A 20,832-nucleotide genomic window follows, 5' to 3' on the forward strand; every position below is an offset into this window, starting at 1 on the left:
CTGCTAATGTTGTGCTAGATACAGAATGGGCATTTAATGCGCAGTGCAGTTATGACCCATCTTTGCATGACACATGTATGTCTGCAGTAGATTCAGATGTATGGTACTTTGACAGTGGTGCCACTAAGCATATCACCTCGCAGCGCAGTTTATTCACTTTCCTTGAGTCTGCTCCCACAGGGAATACTGTCACTTGTGCCAATAACTCCTCTTATCCCGTTAAAGGAGTTGGACAGATTGTGCTGAATGTTGCAAATGGCAACACCTTTACACTTTTTGATGCATTGTATGTGCCAGGGATCAAAAAGAATCTGCTGTCAGTCTCCGCATTTGCCAAAACAGGTTTGGTTGTAAAATTTGTGGATGACAGATGTACTGTTCATGATCTCTCTTGTGGTGACATCATTGTAGCATCTGGTTCACTATGTCGAGGGCTGTATAAGCTCAATATGGATGGCAAATGTGTAGAGGATTCAGCATGTGCTATTATGGATACGCAGGCTATTTCAAATGCAAAACTGTGGCATGCACGTTTTGGTCATCTGAATTTTGCAAGTTTGCTGCGCCTGCAGAAATCTGAAATGGTGTCTTCTTTGCCTAAGCTTGAGGCACCTGTCAAGCATGTTTGTGAGGGCTGCATATTGGGTAAAATGCAGCGTGCTTCCTTTCCCAAAGATGGATCAGTGAGAGCTGAACGCAGATTGCAGCTTGTTCACAGTGATGTTTGTGGTCCCATGCAAACTCCATCATTTGGAAACTACCTTTACTTCGTGACTTTCATTGATGATTTTACCAGGCATGCATGGGTATATCCTTTGAAGGCAAAGTCCGAAGTGTTTTTGTGCTTCAAGCAGTTTTTGGTTATGGCTGAAAATGTGTCAGAAAGTAAGATGGGCACCCTCCGTTCAGATCGAGGGGGGGAGTATATGTCTTCAGAATTTAATGCATTTCTGGCTGAGCGTGGGATAAAACACCAATGTACAGTGCCGTATACACCACAGCAAAATGGTGTGGCTGAGAGAAAAAACAGGTCTCTCATGGAAATGGCAAGATGTATGGTTAAGAGTCAAAGTCTACCACATGGTTTTTGGCTTGAGGCTGTCATGTGTGCCACTTATGTACTAAACAGGTGTCCCACCAAAGCATTACAGGTTGTCACTCCATATGAGGCTTGGCATAGCCGCAAGCCATCTGTTGGCCATTTACGTGTTTTTGGTTGCCTGGCATATGCATTAGTGCCTGTGCAACATCGCAGAAAATTGGATGACAAAGCTGTCAAATGTATTTTTGTTGGATATAGTGCTGAGAGCAAAGGCTATCGTTTGTATCATCCACAGACAAAGCGCATTTTGGTTAGCCGTGATGTTGTATTTGTGGAAGATGCAGTTCAGCCCTTGGTTTCATGTACTAAGGAGACAGATATCAGCTCACGTGATGTCTATGATACATTGTTGCCTCTTTTCAGTGGTGCACAGTCAAGTGCAATACCTCATGAGGCAGTTTTTCAGCCTATGCAGGTTTTAAATGATGGCACAGATCAGCCTATATCTGATGCAGATGTGCATGATGCACTTGAGGATGAGAGACAAGAGATTGAGGGCTCTAGGAATATGCCTAGATGGCTGGTGCAGACTTTGCGTGACAGCAAGTTGGATGCCCCTTTGTCTAGTCGCACTCGTTCTGGCTCTCATGGTGCCTCTTATGCGTCAGATTGTTATGCATTGGCTGTTTCTAGTATGTGCGATGAAAGTGAGCCTGTTTCATTTGATGAAGCACAAAGTTCAGAAAATTGGATGGCTGCTATGCAAGCAGAATACGATGCTATTATGAAGAATGGTACATGGTCTTTATGTGACTTGCCCCCTGGCAAGAAGGCCATTGGCACTAAGTGGGTATACAAATTGAAGCGTAAGCCTGATGGCACAGTGGATCGCCATAAGGCTAGGCTTGTTGCAAAAGGTTATGCTCAAGAGAAGGGCATTGATTTTGATGAGACTTTTGCTCCCACATGTCGTATGACCACTGTTCGTAGCATCTGTGCATTAGCAGCTCATAATGGTTGGCATGTACATCAGTTGGACATAAAGACTGCGTTCTTAAATGGAGATTTGCATGAGGAGGTGTATGTATCGCAGCCTCGTGGTTTTGTTCAAAGAGGGCAGGAAAACAAAGTGTGCAGGTTAAAAAAGGCTTTATATGGTTTAAAGCAAGCTCCACGAGCTTGGTATGAAAAAATACATGCATATTTGACTGCACATGGGTTTCAGAATAGTCCAACAGAAAGCACTTTGTATGTTAAACGTGTGGATGGTGTACAACTAATCATTGCTCTCTATGTCGATGACATGCTGCTCACAGGACCAAATGAGAGTCATATTGCTGATTTTAAGGCTGATTTGAATGCCTCTTTTGAGATGTCAGATTTGGGGCATTTGCATCATTATTTGGGGATACAATTTAAGCAGTGTGATGGAGGTATTGCTTTGTGTCAGACAAAGTATATTGAAACATTGTTGCGGAGATTTGGCCTTGAAGACTGCAAGCCTATTGCTACTCCAATGGAGACAGGTTTGAAGTTGAGTCTTCATGATGCTGGAGATCACTTTGATGTCACACTCTATCAGACAGCTGTTGGTTGCCTCATTTATGTATGCATTACGAGGCCAGACATTCAGTTTGCAGTCTCACAGGTGAGCAGATTTATGCATAGCCCAGGCATTAAGCATTGGCAGGCAGTGAAGCGTATCTTTCGCTATTTGAGTGGTACTCGGCATCTTGGGTTGTTTTATCCCAAGGGGGAATCATTGCCGCCAGATTTACATGTTTTTTCAGATTCTGACTGGGCTGGTTGTTATGACACACGCGTGTCCACGAGTGGTTTTTGCTTCATGCTTGGAAGCTCATGCATATCATGGTTGAGCAAGAAGCAGCCTACTGTGGCCACTTCTAGTTGTGAAGCTGAGTATAGGGCAGCTTTCACAGCTACGGTTGAGTGTGTGTGGCTCAGACGCCTTATGGCTGATTTGGGTGTTGGGCAGCCATCTGCCACCACCATCTTCACTGACAGTCAGAGCGCATTGGCAGTTGCGCGGAACCCAGTGTTCCATGCTCGTACGAAGCACATTGAGGTGCACTACCATTATGTCAGGGAGAGACTCTCTGCAGGAGAGATCAGTTTGGCTTATGTGCCAACACAGGATAACCTTGCAGACCTTTTCACAAAGGCTCTGCCTCGTGAGAAGTTCGAAGCTTTTCGCAAAGCTTTGGGCTTACTCCCTTTTGTGGATTCGTCCACATAGCTAGACACTTCCCTATACATGAGTGCTAGCTCTTGTTCACCGCATCACTCCAGGGGGGATTTGTTACCATATTATAGTAGTGATGTGTGTGAACACACTTAGGACCGCCGGGGCACTTTTTCCCTCACTAGGAGGTTTTTTCCCCCGTGCATTGTATATACGCCCATTATCTTCTAGGGCTTGTTATCTTTCATTTTTGGCACTCATAATACACTACTGTGTTGTGCTCAAGCTTCCTCATCTTCTTGAAGTTGAGTGTGTGTGGCTCAGACGCCTTATGGCTGATTTGGGTGTTGGGCAGCCATCTGCCACCACCATCTTCACTGACAGTCAGAGCGCATTGGCAGTTGCGCGGAACCCAGTGTTCCATGCTCGTACGAAGCACATTGAGGTGCACTACCATTATGTCAGGGAGAGACTCTCTGCAGGAGAGATCAGTTTGGCTTATGTGCCAACACAGGATAACCTTGCAGACCTTTTCACAAAGGCTCTGCCTCGTGAGAAGTTCGAAGCTTTTCGCAAAGCTTTGGGCTTACTCCCTTTTGTGGATTCGTCCACATAGCTAGACACTTCCCTATACATGAGTGCTAGCTCTTGTTCACCGCATCACTCTAGGGGGGATTTGTTACCATATTATAGTAGTGATGTGTGTGAACACACTTAGGACCGCCGGGGCACTTTTTCCCTCACTAGGAGGTTTTTTCCCCCGTGCATTGTATATACGCCCATTATCTTCTAGGGCTTGTTATCTTTCATTTTTGGCACTCATAATACACTACTGTGTTGTGCTCAAGCTTCCTCATCTTCTTGAAGTTGTGTGTGCATTCCTGCAACCCTAATTCCAACACTAGGTTGATGCTTGCCCTGCTTGATCACATTCCACCATAAGGTAGTACTTTCAATCGAATGATTGCAAGCACACTTAATCTTGTCTCTTTTCGAGAAATTTTGTCTAAAAATAATCATCTAATTGACTGAGCCATGCAATAGGCACACAAGCATCTTTCTTCCCATCTCATAATTCTAAAAAGTGAAGGTCTTTTGGCTAGCCCGTGAGTCTTTCCAAGATCTTTGGGCACACAATGTATTCTCAAGAATGTATCCTTAACAATACGTCTTTCCTCTTCATCAAAAATAAAAAAAATCACATTTATGCTTAAAACTCTTAATATGGCAACTCGTGCCTATGATCATGCTCAGTTGGTATTTTTCCTTAAATTATATCAATTTTCTCTTGCATTGTGGGTTGTGCAGGTAAATTGGCCATTTTGTGCAAACATATAAATAAATAAAGAAAGTGCTGTAAAATTTTACAGATAATTAAATAAAGCATAAAAATTGACTTATCTCAATACTCCTAATATGGCTTGAATTCGTGTTGAAGTTGAACAAAGTCTTTTTGTCAAAGGTCAAACTTGAGGCTTGCTTCACACAATAATTTTGACACAGCCTTGTCAGGTATATACAAGCTTGAGCGTGGGTTGAAATATGGCCGAAATTAATTTTTACACTTTTACCACTACTTAAAAACTTCAATTATGGTCCTAAAATCCAAAATAAATTTTTCACAAAATTTATGGATTTATTTTGGATTTTCAGGTATTTTTGGGCTATTTTTATACCTTTTATGCTAAAAATAGGCCAAAATTTAAGCTTCGGGCCTCAAAAATTTGCTTTAAAATTTAAAAAATGAAAATTTGAAATTGCTGGTTAAACTTTGGAAGCACTCATAAAAATTATAGCATTCAAATTGGTGTGAACAAAAGTCCCAAAACTTGAATTTTATGAGCCTTTTAAGCTTTTTTTTAAAAGCAAAATAAGTATAATAAGCTTTGTGCATTATAGCTAAGCTTCTTCAATTTGGCACATATCAAATATAGGTGTAGGCCGAAACTAGTCACTTTGAGTCGTTGGTGGAGAGAAGAAGATGATATTGTTGTATTGCTCTTCTTGGATGAGTGATTTTGAAGCCCTCAAGCTTTGCTAATCTCATCCATGGCTCCTCCTGATTAAGAAAAGGGATAGGGATCGAAAAGTGGATTTTGATTCTTGAGTGGTTTTGAATTTGGAAAGATGGGTTTTAACCTTCTTTTACCCTTTAGTTATTGTCCAATGGTTACACAAATACCTATAGCCTTCAATCTTTGCCTTTAGCCTGCCTTTAGCCTTTAATTTTTTTCAATCTTTTTCAATTTCTTCCACAAATTGACCTAGCCTGTGCTCTAATACCATTGACACAATGATCCCCATCTAGAAATTCATAAAAATAAAATTTCAAGCAAAATAATTATTCAACCATTCAACTTAAGCTATTGCAATAAATTCAACATCAACTAAGCTTTAAGAATTAACACATGAAAATGCTTTGCTCTTGCATGACACAAACATTGGGTGCAATCTCCCCTCCTCACATGTGCGGCCTATTTCCCACACACAATTACTTCAACCATTCAACTTAAGCTATCACAATAAATTCAACATAAACTAAGCTTTAAGCATTAACACATAAAAATACATGAAAATACTTAGCTCTTGCATGACACAAACATTGGGTGCAATCTTTCCCCCTCACATGTATAGCCTATTCCCCAAACATGAGTACTTTAAGTAAATATTGAGCTTCTTCTTCCTACCCTTGGACCTTGGAGTCTTCTTCAATGGTGCTTTGCTCTTCTCCTTCTACTCGGGCCGTCTTTTGCTGGTGGGGAGCCTGGTTCCTTTTCCCTTCTTCCTTGTGTTACCTATGTAGAGGTCTATCTCTCAAATGATGACCTATATGGGTAGATCCATCTTGTACACTTCTCAAGTACTCTCATAATAGGCTCTCAAATTCCTTTCTCACCTTGTGACCTTTGCCTCCCTTCCTTTGTAGATGGATTGTTGATAGCACAACACTTCTTGATCTTCTTTCATGTGAAACTTGAAATAAGCTTTTCCCCCTTCCTTTCCAGATCCCATGGCTGGCAATGGAACCAAAACGATAGCTCTCATACAACACTTAAAACAGACACATACAACTTGAGATCAAGTCAGCAAAGTATATATGCTTAGGGCTTAGCCCCTCACTAATGAAACCTGCAAATTAAGCTCTCTGACTAACAAAACAACCCACTCACTCACAACAAATGGGCACACAAGAGATATCATCATCACCATCCTCACGCTCTCCCTCTTTCATAATTGCAAGAAACAAGAATGCACAAGAAAGGAGAGAGAGAGTTGTGCCAAAAACTAAGAGAGAGAAAGAAGGAAAAAGCTTGCACATAAAGGAATAGTGCATAACTTCCCCAACCACCTCTTCTTGATTTTTTAAAATTAAATTTCAAAAACTGTTGAGTATCCTCAAACCTTGTAAAAAGAGAACTCACACACACACACACACACACACACACACACACTCACACACTAAGGTCATGGCATTAAATGGTATGGACCTCCTAAAATTTGTCAAGCCTTTTACATATGGAATTTATAATCCAATCTCAAAATATTACAAATTTTTATAGCCAAAAACTAAAATGTTGTCGATGTGTGTAGAGTACATAAATGTGCATAAAATAACACAAATTTGGGGGTTAACAAGGAATGGTAACATTTGTGTCATCATTTTCATAGTAATGTTCCAAATGATTGACTAGAATCTAGATGAATCTGGGAGCATTACAATCCTCTCTAAAAGGTTGTTTCTTGGTTTAGCATGGAGTTTTGAAGTTCCTTGAACCCATTCTTTCACAATCCTCCACAAGGTAGGATTGCTACAAAGCAATCCTACCTCTAGGTCGTTTCCTACTTTAGCATGTGGTTCTGAAGTAGCAATCCTTCCACTGGGTCATTTCCTAGATTAGCATGTGGTTTTGAAGTTCTTTGAACCCATTCTTTCACATCTCTCCACAAGATAGGATTTCTATGAAAAGCAAGGGCCCAATTGACATTTTCACCTCTGATGATGATAAACATGACGTTAAAGATGGCTACATCTTGGCATGCTACCTCACCATCCCTAAGGGCCAGCTGTTCAATCCCATTTTCTAATTTAGATGTATAAACCTCATTCCTCATTTCAAACGTCCTCTTCATGAGGTCATCTTATGACCCCTCATTGGAACCAAGTTCTTTCTCCTCTTCTTATTTCCAAATCAGCTTTGGGATATTCAATTTCCCACTCCTGTTGAAAATGTAATTTTTAAACCGAGCAACTCTTACAACTCTCTCCCACACAAACTTAGCTGAAACTAATGTCACGTGAATGGAACTATGCAATGGCAATAGGTACTGCACACTAACACTTACCACATTTTGATTTATAGCTATAGTTGTGTGGCTCTTATTCCCCATTTTTGGTGTTGCAATAAGAGTGAATGTTTGGTGCAGTCTCTTACCTAGCTTGTATAACCACCTTCACTATCTTCAAAATCAACTGCATGCATCATAATTGCAATATCCTTTCTGCCAATATCTTGAAGAGCTATATAAAATCAGCAAAATCAAAATGTTCTTTCAAATCTTTCAATATAACCACACAAAACTATGTATCGTACCTAATTGGATACTTGTCCCTACCATATCTGGTAACTAAAAGGCAGAACTATAGCAACAAGGCAAGGAAAAATGTAAACAATGATAGAGAAATGCTGGTGATTGAGCACAAACTAATAGCAATAAATGTTTTCAAATTATGTCCATTTTATTATAAATCACGTACTATTAATAATTGACTAGTATATAGGTTAATACACCATATATTATAGTTTATTGACATTTCTAGTTATTTATTGTTAGCATGCAGTAATTGTGTGAAAAGTAAAGACACAAGGCTTGCCTTTATGTAAATCAAAATAAATGTCAAGATTTAATATTTTATTAGTTATACATTTTAGCTATTTGAGCACTTTACAAAGTCAAAGTTTACTCAACAAAGTAAATTTGAGTAAATTATTAAATCAAAATGTAGATTTGTGTGAAATTGAATAGCAGCGTTGTAATGATGTCCTTCATTTTTATTTTCTTTAAATACTCAACAACCTTGTTTTAAAAACAAGCCTAGATTAAGTGCAAAAGCAAATCCAAATCATGGCTTAGCATAAATTATGTTCCGTCACCTAAGGATTCTCTTAAAGTGTGAACAACCATATGAGTAAAAGCACTTAAAAACTAATTATTTGATCACATGTTAAATTCACGTTTCATTTTAAATTCTCTTAAAGTGTGAACATCCATATGAGTAAAAGCACTTAAAAACTAATTATTCCATCACATTTTAAATTCATGTTTCATTTCATTTGATTTAAGAGAAGAGTGATTAGGGAATGAGGCAAATGATTTCATGTTAGCTCTCATTTTGGCCTTCCACATAGGTGAGTGGTTTTCCCTTCATCTTTTTTATTTCTTGCCCTTCATGGCTATGGCGGTGAAGGCTCAGCAAAACGATGAAGCTTTTTCCCCCTCCATGTGCTATGGCAATGAAGCTTTGGTGGTGAAGTGATAGCATGCTAAGGCCATGAAGCGTAGGACATGGACATGGATTTTTTAAGCTTCAATCCCAAGCTCCATGTCATGTCCTTCCTATGCTAAGCTTCATGCCCAAGCTTTGCCTTGCACAAGGCCTTAGTGCAAGAGAAAGAAGGCCAATAAGGGCTTAAAAAAAGCCCCAACAACCCACTGAAGCAAACATGATGTCGTGTTTTCTTTAGTGGGCTTCTGGGGATTTTTTTACCCTACTTGGTCCTCTTTCTCTTGCCCTAAGGCCTTATGCAAGGCAAAGCTTCATGGCATAAAGTTCATGGCTTCATGGCCATAGGAGGCACAAAGAGTGTTTACCTAGTATAGAGGTTAACCATGTAATATTAATAAACATGTTAGTTCCTTGCTATGGTAAGCCCTACTATGGTGAAGCATAAGGCATAAGGAATGAGGAAGAGGGGAAAGTTAGGGCAAAAAAAAGCTCCAACAGCAGCCCACTAAAGCAAACATGACATTGCATGTGGACTACTATGGCTTTTTTTTGCCCTACTTGGCCCTCTTACTCATGCCTTATGCTTCACCATGGTAGGATTATGTTAAGTACATGGCATCATGACCTCATATGAGCAAGCCGCAAATACTTCTTCATGTGCTATATAAGTGAGCCACATTTCGCATACATATGTATCAATGTTTTGCAAGCAAGCCACACTTGGCATGGGCTTCATGGCCTTCAAGGCCTTCAAGGCTAAAAAGGGTAGCATGCGCTTCATTTCCTTCAAGTTCAAGCATAAACCATGGCCATATCATATGAGAAAGAGGGAAAACAAGTCTTTAAAAAAATCCCAAACAGCCCACTGAAGTAAATGCAATGTCTGCTCTAGTGTTATACTGGGGCTTTTTTGGCCTTCTTTTTCCCTCTTTCTCTTTTTATACTCATGGCTTTGGTTTATTTACCCTCATGGACTCCTAAAATGCTTCATGCCCTCATGATGTTTTGTTCTATGTTGTGGCCTCATGTTAAGTGCATAGCCTCGTGTTAAAGGCTTACAAGCAATTCATGGTCATTACCCTCATGGCACTCAAGGCCTCATAGTCCTTTAGCCTTCCCTTATGTTTAATGTTTATGAGAAATTGAATATAATGTGACCATAACCACAACGTAATAGAAAGAGCGCAAACCATGACAAAAAAAAGAGCCCCAACAGCCCACTAGAGCAAAAACGATGTTGCCTTTTCTCCATTGGGCTACTAGGACTTTTCTTTATAGGGTTTGCCCTCTTTGTAATATGTTATGGCCATGGTTCATAATGCATTCTACAACTTACTTTGATATGGTTCACATTGCATTACCTTGATATGGTCTTATTTGCCATATTGTTCTATGGCCTTGATATGGTCTTTAGTGCATATTGTCCTATGGCCTTGATATGGTCTTAGGTGCAACCTACCATATTTCCCCTTAATATGGCCGTAGGTGCTACCTACCATATTGTTCTATGGCCTTATGTTGTGTTCTATGTTATAATGCATTGCTATAATGCAAGTTGCAAGTCAAGTTGTATATAGGTACACCACATTTTCACCGTTGCTATTAATGGGTTCTACTTTGAATTATGGCTCCAATATGCATGAAACTATGGTTGAATTATATTTTTTGTTGATGTTTGATATCTCTCGCACTTATTGAAATAAAAAAAGATTTTTGAGATGCCAAGGCAATGCACAAGGTGGAAAGAAATATCTTAGCCTTTGTATCATAAAAGCTTGCATGGTCTCTTCCAATGGGAGTTGGCAAATTTCCCTTGGTGGGATAGACTTTACCCCAAGAGCAAGGACATGTAAAGTTGCATGATACAACGAAATGGGCCTCGATGGAAACTCCTAAGAAGTTAAGAGCAACAAAAAGGGGGAAGGCAGCACAAAGAAGGACAAGATAAAAGGTATTATGTGCATGCCATATAGCCATCCTAGGCAATAACTTTAAAGTATGTTGCATACATTCAATGTGGTGAGGAATGCTATATTTATTTTTATGTAAATAGTATTACACCTTAACACACTATCTAAATGTTATTAACCTTCGAGTGCCCCTAGCTAGACAAGTAACCTAAACCTTGAACTAGAGAAGATATTAGTGAATCATCTCATTTATTTACATAGGTAGCTAATCTAGCAAAGCAAGATTAGAAATTTAAGTTACTTATATGGTCAATTAATGTATAAATAGAAATAAACTTGGAAGCCTGAGAAATCGAGAAATCATAAAATAAAAGTTAATATTAATAGCCAAGTTTCCACGTGCAAAAATTACTCATATGATCAATTAATGCATAAATACAAAAATAGAATCAACTTAAGTCATTTAAGTTCCTCATATGGTCAATTAATGCATAAATAGAAATAGAGTTAATCCAATACATTTAGGAGTGGGAGTTATGTGTAAAATTGATGCAAGTTAAGCCTAGATTAATATCTTGAGAAACAAGATATTAATATTAGGGTTATGTTTGGGCACCCAATTGTGAATAAGGGCCAGTTTCTCATAATGAAAAAACATAATCCCCCTTTGTGCCAATTGTGAGTTGTGCATGCTTGCTTGCCCTTATCTTGTTGAGTGAGAGAGAGAGAGAGGGAGAGGGAGAGTTGGGAGTAGAGTGTGTAATTCTTGGTACATGTGCCTCTTACTCATTGTGTGTGTGTGTGTGTGTGTGTGTGTGTGTGTGTGTGTGAGAGAGAGAGAGAGAGAGAGAGAGAGAGAGAGAGAGATGAGTCCTTACAAGGAGGTGGAGTATCATCTTGGTGGTGGCAACAAGGAGAAAAGCATAGGAGCTTAGGGCTAGCAATCACAAGTGGACCTTAGAGGCTATAAATCCGAAGTTGGAAGCAAGGTAAGTCCCCTAGGATGGTTTTTGTTTATTCCACTTTTGCTAGGATGGTAGAGTTCTTAAGAGGTTGCAATTGAGCCGCCATAACATTTTTAGCTCTGATTTCAAGGATATCTATCTTGCTTCTTGCAACTCCTTGGAGTTCATTTTGCTCTTTTCTTACAACCATTATTTTCAATTTTGTTGAAGTTTAATGTGGGTCATGTATGGATAAGGTTTTAGTAGAGTAGCGAAATGTGTAATGAAGTGAGGATTTTCTGTTGTTTTTGGTGAAGGGAGTGTGGTATGAGTACTTGGGAAACTTGGAGGAAAACATACCCATTATCTTTATTTTATTTTTTGAATTTTGCACACACTAATTTTTCACGTGAAAAACTCGGGTGTAAACTTTTATTCATTTTAAAAAATTCGGGTGTAAACTTTTTATTCTTTTTAAAAAAATCATAGAAAATAAAAAACATATTATTATTTAAAGAGCTTCATTATCTTTGCCATATTGGTGGGAAGCCCAAACTACACCTTTTGAGCAAGAAAATTTAAGATTTAGACCATCAAAATTAGAAATCTTGGTAATTTCTTGGTTTTTCACGTTGGTGAGTTTTTCATGATCATCATGAAAAACAAGAGATTTTCATGCCGATAAAGAAGCCTCAAAGATCATGCACTGAATTATGGGATTGCTTGTCTAAAAATAGAAAAACCTTATCTTCTTATCCTAAAAAGATTTCAACTTGAAAAACTTAGTTTTTCATGGCCATGAAAATTTGAGTTTTTCACGCGTGAAACACACCTAAAAAATCATGCCATGTTTTTTTGAGAAATTTATGCCGATATATTTTCATTAATTGAGGATTTTAAGTTATCCACATGAAGTACTTGAGATTAGGAAAAATTTTAGGAGAGGAAGTCGCTTTAGAAAACAGTACATCGAATTATGATCTTCATACTAGAGGAGTGTTAGATCTTGCCTTTTGGCACCAACACACATCAGAGTGTGTTTGTTCGGAGTAGTCTACGTTCAAGCAAGACTAGTAACAAGGAGTCTATGAAAGATTCTCATATGGTTGATGACCGAGTGGAGGAGAGAGTTTCCAACTCCATTAGACTATTTGGGCTTGTTTAATATTGCTAAATGGTTATTTGGGATGTAGCTAGATATTGAACAAGACGCTCGCTCTACCAACAAGGGTCATGTAACAAGAAACATTTCAAGGTTCCTAATAGAGAGAGGGATGGTGTGTGCATGCACCTCCTCTTTAGACTTTTATCCAGAGGGAAACCTTAAACCATTATGAAGAGCCAATCTCTTTCACTCCAAGGATTAAGAGGGAGAGTATCACTAGAACTTGGGAAACCTTTTTTCCTACAAGCGAAGAGATGGAAGTAGAGATGAAGTTTTGAGAGGCCCAAAAACAATTATAGATTTATAACAAACAAAAACAAGAACTGGATGCTAGAAGGGCCCTAGCTAAGCAAAGACACCAAAAAAGAGGGCCAATCCTAGAGATGAATGATCTAGAGAAGGAAAGGTCAGAGGTTAGGGCACATGCCCAAACCCTGGCACAAGATTGGCAGAGGGAATGCCCCCTCTAGGACTAATCTAGGAGGAACCAAAGGTTGAGTGAGCGATGGCTCTACCCCTTATGGGACAGTAGGAACCATCCTAAAAAAGGGGAAGAATCCAAAGAACAACTATATAGTAAGGAAGATATTGACACGATGATAACAATCCTGAATTCCTTGCTTACATGCAGACAATTCTTTTACAAGGGAAAGATGGTTTTTCCCAAGGGGGAGAACCATTGAATGTTAAGATCCCATCCTTCTCCATAAACTCGAGTAGATAGGAGTATCACACAGAGAGATTCGTCTAGGAGTGAGGAGGGAAAGAGGGAGAGAAAATGTACATTTCACTGAACCAGCCCATGAGCTAGTCCCAGCCTTAACTACAACTACCCCAGCTGACTTGTTAAAAGGATGGCCACTGAAATAGTTAGAGGGAGACAAGAGAGTTAGGAATTTCTCACACTCGTGCCCCAAGGTAAAATCCCATGAAGCCATATCATATAGCTAAACTAATCTAAAGCTTTAATGGAGATGGGGATCACATCCAACTTGTGGAAATCTTTGAGTCCTTTTATGAAACATGTGGACACATTGATGAGCTCAACAAGATCCGTTCTTTTTCCTTATGTTATATGTGGGAAGGCACACCAGTGGTATAGGATGCTTAAGCACAAAGATAAAGTTAATTTTGCTTAGAATAAGAATGTCTTTGTGCCAAGCTTAGAATAAGAATGTCTTTGCTTAGAATAAGAATGTCTTTGTGCCAAGCTTTGCTAGAAACAGTGACAAGTGGAGCCCATTGGCACAGTTGTACACAACATCAAGAAGTAAGAGCATGAGTCAATGATTATGTCACTTGTTTCTTAAGCACTTGAACTCTTGGTGCAAGCTTTGAGAGAGGCTCATTAATGAGATCAATTAGTATCATGCTTCTGTAAGGGAATATGAGATGCTGGAATGCATGACTACTTGCTCTTGTCTAAACCAACCACATTGGATGCATGCTATAAATTAGCCATAGAATTTAAAGACAACATGCTATAATTAACACAACATGAGGAAAACAAGACTCCATCTTTATCTGCACCATCCTGATTGTCAAGTCATTTTGACTTAGACACCAAGGACAAGTAGGTAAAACATGACCATCGATGAACTAACATTAACAATTCTAAAAAAGGATCAATCTAAAAGAGGTAAGGGAACCTCCTAGATATGCTTACCTTTATCCAAGAAGGGAGTTAGTTTGGTGTTCAATATATAGATAAAACTATATGGGCAACGAATGCCCACATCTGTGGCCCAAACTAGTGTTATATTATATACATTGTATACCTAATATTGGAAATCATAAAACATCCATGTGTACTGGGGAATCATCCCTTGGCTTTTTCCATCATTTTTCTCTAATCTACACATTACCCATTGCCCATTGTCTTGATTAGTGGTTCCCATGAAAAAGATGTGGTTTTAATAGAGATTTGTGTGTGATTTGGCGAAGAATAACTCTCTTTTTGTTTTGTAAAGAATGGTTTTTTGCTTAATTTTTAGCTTAAATCGTTGTTTTTGTTGTTGTTAATCTAGTTTTTAATGTTCCTAGGGCTTGCACATAGAGTATATTAGGCTTTGTTTGCTTCCATTACATCAAAAAATGCAATAGAATACATTTTTTAGTGAGTTTTAGCTCTCTTTAGAGTTAGTTAAAAATATAGCTAAAATCATTATTTTTTGTTTGATTTGTGTGTTTTTTGTTTGATTTGTATACATTAGAGTGTTTACAAGTATTAGTAGCTTAATCATTTGAAGAATTTCATTAAAACTCGTGAAATCGACTATCTTTCGTAAACTACCTAGTTCACGTCATCAAACAGGCCCACGTAAAAAAAAAATCCGTAAACTACCTAGTTCACATCATGAAACATGCCCGCGTGCAAAAAAATAGCCCTGTTTGGAGGCTCATATCTCCTTAACCGTGAATCCGATGAACGTGTGCTAGTGCTCATCGAAAAGCATGCATCAAGCTCTTTGAAACTGGTCTCTTGAGCGTCCAAGGGAAAAATCCGTCATTTTGGCCTCCGACCATTACCCTCAAAATTCAACTTGGAAATCGAGGCAAAAATGGGCCTTAAAGCACTAAATATAGCCCAAAATAGCCCGAAAAAAACCGCGTACTATATTCAGGCTAGTTTTTTAGTGTCTAAACAACAAAATCATAAGAAAAATTAGACAGACAAAGTTGTAGTATTCCAAAAATACTACAACTCTCTCATATAGAGTTTTTCAAATTCCTTTTGGAACATATTCAAAAACGAGCTGCGAAATAGGAAAAACCTTTCTAGAAAAAAATTTCATCTTGAGACAGTGATGAAAAATAGGTTTTGAGACCTCCTCTACAATCTGGGATGCTACTAGTATGCACTTTTTCTGAAAAATTACATAAGTGGTGTGAATCATGGAGTTTTTATGCTTATGGTGAACCTTGAGGTAGCACAAATTATCAATGAACCAAAAGCAGCATCACTTTCTTATGGGGCTGACAAGAAAGAGGGATTAGTTGCAGTTTTTGATCTTGATGAAGGCATAAGAAAGACTGAAGGACCAGCAACAACTGATCACTTCTAGAGAGGGAGTAGATAATATGGTTGAAGATGCATCCATGCAAAATGGCATTATGAACGTTTCTTCTGGGATGGTAGAAGCTTTAAAAGATGCTAGCAATGCAGAGAATGCCAAGGTTACATCACCAGAGGAAACATTTACATTGCTGATGGAAGAAGAACTAAGGGCAGCTGAGGCAGAGTTGAAGGCTTGTGAGCTCGTCCTTGCACGGTATGAGGCAGATCTTCTAAGTATTAAGAGCTTAAAGGAAGAGCTTCAAAAAGAGGCTTTGAGAACATCAACAGCTGCTGCAGAGGATTGCACAATATGCCTTTGGGATACTGTTGGCTGCCAAAGATTACGCATTTTCAAACACAACAAAGTCATAGCCTGAGTTCAAAAGTTACCCTGTTGAACCTATAGGACCTCTTGTGTGCACAAGCGATGGGTCATATATTGTGGGTGGAGGCATTTCGGGAAGAATCTACATTTGGAAGGTCTCAACTGGGAGATTGCTAAGGGTTTGGGCTGCTCATTATAAACCTGTAACATGCCTTGTTTTCTCGGATGATGAATCCTTGCTTATATCTGGAGCTGATGATGGATTTGTCAATGTGTGGCTACTCTTAAGGGTCTTAGATCTGTCAGAAGAGGGAGGAGGTCAAGGGAAGACACAAGTCCCATACCTGTATTCGTGGGTCAGGTCACACTTTGGGAGTTACGGGCGTCTTTTGTGGATGTGGGGGCTCCAGTGCAATCGTCGTGTCATGTTCCCTTGATACTCTCTGTAAGGTTTGGAGTTTAGCATTGGGGAGTCTTCTTCGGACCATCAGGTTTCCAAGTGCTATTAATGCAGTTGTTGTAGACCCTGGGGAATACTCATTGTGCGCAGGCAGTACTGATGGCAGGATATTTGTGACTGCTCTGAACTTTGGGGTACCCAGAGCTACCGGAATGATTACAGATGGCATGATCTCCTTCCTTGTTGGCCACAGTGGTCCCCTTACTGCGCTTGGCTTCAGCATGGATGGTCTCTCACTAACCTCAGCTGATGAAGCACATGTTCACTCTGACCTTCATTTTCTTAGAGGAGGGAATCTATATTTCATTCATGGACTTGCAGCCTTATACACTACAAGATTTATCTTGCACCAGGGAACTCAATCAGTGGTTTCTGAAGCAGTTCGACACGGGCCTCCTCAAGGTGGTGTCTTGCATGGGGAAAATACGAAGGCAGTGTTTTTTTTAAAGAATATCTGAATTTTAAGCTTAAAAAAAAGGGGCGCAGCGTATTTTTCATTTTGGGATACGCGAGTTTTTGGCTGCAAAAGGCGATTCTGCCCGAATTCCCTGCGGGAAATAAAAAATAACCAGGCGGCGCACATATTTGAGAGGGGGGGAAGTGTGCAGAAAAGGAATGGGAGGGAACCAGTCTGAGAAATCTGCAGAAATTCTTATTTTGGGAGGTTAACTTCTGTTCGTGCCTTCTTGGTGCTTGAAATATAGAGGTTTTGAAGCTCTTTCAAAGGACATCAACATCGAAAATCTCAAGAAAGTAACATGAAGTGTTGCTTGATTTTCTCAACGAGTGGAGTTCAGCGCTAATTGCAATGAGGCGAAAATGAGAAATCGTTTTTTTTATGAGATAAGCTTTTAATGGTTATAGGTTTGGTTTATATTCTTGGTAAAGCTTGGGCACTCACGGCTTTGGAAAAATTTTGATGGTTTCTTTTGAGCTTTGAAAGCTGAGAGTCTCAAAGCAGGGTTGATTTTGGGTTTTGAACATGAAGCTTTTGGAAATCACATGATGATATATATATGCCATATGTTATTTTTGCTTTTATGAAGTTGTTGGATTCAATAAGCAGGTTTTCAAGAGATCAAAATCTCATCTTCATATGATGAAGCTGGCAAAATGTGAAGTATGTTATGTGAATGGTTACATGTATATGGGAATCTTTTGAAGATTGTGCTATGCCTACATGTGTTATGTATGAGGCACTTGGAAAAAGGGTCAGGAGATCTATGCTTGAAGCGGGTCATGCTCTTGACTCGTAACGTATATGCATTCATCAAGCTGAATTTAGGGATGCTTTGAAGTGAATTGGCACATGTACATGTCGACCAAAATTGAGATGTCATAACCCCCTTGAAGAGTTATATGTTTTGTTTCCTTTGCTTGGATTTGAAGCTACTCTCACAGCCAGAAGTCTCGCACTTGCCCCCAGCGATACCGCACACGTCACGACAGCTTTGGTGAACCCGACGTGAAACTGCTGGGGTGAGAGTTAGTGGTGAAATACACAGTACAAGCTATGGTTGAGAATCCTGAGGGACAGGGGGTTCATTTTGACCCCGGGGTTATGCAAATGTTTCAGATGTTTACTATGTATATGCAACAGCAGCAAGCGGCTGAGAGGGGGCAAATTTCCACGACTAAAGCACTGCAGTCAATCGTGAAGAAGGTGGATCAATTTGATGGTAAAGACATCACAAAGTACCTGCGTAATTACACAAAGGAAATGGAGCTAAATAGGGTGACTGAGGAGGATATGGTTCGAAGCTTTGAGCTGGTATGTGTTCCTGAAATAAGAGAGCGCATAAGAGGATTACAGGCAGCACATGGTGGCAGAAATTGGAAGGAGTTCAAGCTTGCTTTGAAGGATGATTATTTCATGGAGGATTCCGAGCGGGTGACCAAGCGAACTTTCTTGGAGTGGGTTACAAAACCCAAAATTGGAATTTCTGGCCCCCACAGAGTTGCTAAGAGAGTTTGAGAAGCGCTATGCCCAGCTGTCAAGGATAGAGTGCACAACTTTGGACAGGGAAAAAACAGAGCTCTTCTTACAAGCAGCTGGGAAAGATCTCCAAGAAAAACTGGAAATTCTCCTTGAGGATAAGGATACGGAGCAGGGGTTAAAGAATGATTGGAATGACGTCGAGGATGTGGTCACCATGCTAGCAAAGTGGCAGCGAAGGAGGGATAAAATGGTGATGAGCTCGGCAACTCCTATAACTATTACCCCTGAGAATCTACCAAAACCTACTGCTGCAGTCCCAAAGGTAGAAGGGCCGATGGATGAGCTTATTAAGGGCATGCGAGACCTAAAATTGAAGATGTCCAGGATTGAGGAAAAAGGGCTACCATTAGGGCAGGCTTCTATGCAAAGGCCTCAAAGCAAAGAAGGGTTTACATTCAGATGTATATGGTGTGATGACCCAGAACATGCGAAGAAAGACTGTGCCAGTTATAAGGAAGCTCTCAGAAACCAACTTGTATTTTTCAAAGATGGAAAAATCCACCTTACAGAGACTGGTCTTCCGTTAAGCACAAACTTTGGGAAAGGAGGGATGAAAAAGCTGGTTGAGGATATGGCTGCTAGCCATGCCATCTCTATGGTTGAGGTAGCAACCTATGGGTTAAAAGCCGGACTATCAAAACAGGAATCTAAGAAGGATGAAGACTATGAGAATGAAGATTTTTGGCCATCAACAATGGAGCTAATTGCGTCAAAGAAGGTGTCTAAGCAGGCTTTGCATGAGGCAGGAGACTGTATACGTCTTGAGACTGGCTGGGAAGAACCTGTGGATTCTTTATCTGTTCATGCCTACATTGCAAAATGCCAGAATAATGAGGCACAGGTAGAGGAAAAGCGTAAGAGGGAAAATGAGGAAGAAGGGTCATCAAAAAGGGTCACTCGTGGTAGTGGAAAGAAGGACCCTGGCCATCACATGTGCCTCCACCACATAACCAGCCTCCACAGGAAGTATCAATGGAAGAAGCGCCAGCAAAGATGAAGCATGAGAAGGAGAAGGGTAAAGGGAAAAGTCCGCTCTACAAGCTCCAATCTGATATTGAAGCCGCCAAAATGGATCTCAAAAAGGTGCTAGAAGGAAGGATTCTAAACAGTAGGGTGGAATTTACATTAGGGAAGTCTTGGGGATTGCAAAGAAAGAATTCCATGATGAGATAATTGATATTATACGAAGGAAAAGGCAGTCCATAATTGAATCTATTCCATCACAAGGGGAGACAAGCACTTCCAAGACTCATGGAGTACAGGTACAGCAAAAGGAAGAGAGAGAGAATGTGGTGGAATGTAATCACTCTGCTGAAGGGGCACGACAAGTGCGCTTTGTGGGTGAGGATGATGAAAAAGAAGTTCTTGCAAAAAGTCATTGGGCAAGGGCCACCACTGAAAGTCTTGCAAAAAGTCATTACTCCATGAACCATTGGGCAAGGGCCACCACTGAAACCCTTGTCAAGATAGGAAACTTGGAAGAGCCGTATGTTGCTTTAATCGATCATGGGTTTGAAATAAATCTTATGGCTAAAAACGTCTACAACAAATGTAAGTGGTCAATGGATGTAGATCATGGGTGGATGATTAAGGCGGCTAATAACTCATCTAGAGAGCTCTATGCAGCTTGTCCAAATGTAAGGATAACTATAGGGGATGTGAAAGATGATCAGAACTTCTTCGTCCAGGAGATGTCATCGTATCCCCTCATCCTTAGGCAACCCTATATTACAGCTGTGAGGATGAAGACAAAAGTCTTAGATGATGGCTCAGCATATGCAAGAATAAGGAGCAAAGATGGCAAGAAAGTTGTTCAGTTCTTGACAATTTGCATCAACCATGAAAGGAACCGCGAGTCTCTTCGAGAACAGTCACTTCCAAAGATAAACAGAGAATTCATGAACTACAGGGAGATGAGGGATTTTGGCCAGGTGCCATTGTAAAGCGGGATTGCAATGGTACAAGGAGCAAAGATGGCAAGAAAGCTGTTCAGTTCTTGACAGTTTGCATCAACCACCATGAAAGGAACCGCGAGTCTCTTCGAGAACAGTCACTTCCAAAGATAAACAGAGAATTCATGAACTACAGGGAGATGAGGGATTTTGGCCAGGTGCCATTGTAAAGCGAGATTGCAATGGTACAAGAAGCAATGAGTTCTCGCAGGAATCAATCAATGTAAATAACTTTTCAGCAAATTTTCAGGGATCCTCTAGCTATGGG

This window comes from Cibotium barometz, chromosome 50 (assembly GCF_041138505.1).
Source record: "Cibotium barometz isolate CiBa-2024 chromosome 50, ASM4113850v1, whole genome shotgun sequence".
NCBI classification, from domain to species: domain Eukaryota; kingdom Viridiplantae; phylum Streptophyta; class Polypodiopsida; order Cyatheales; family Cibotiaceae; genus Cibotium; species Cibotium barometz.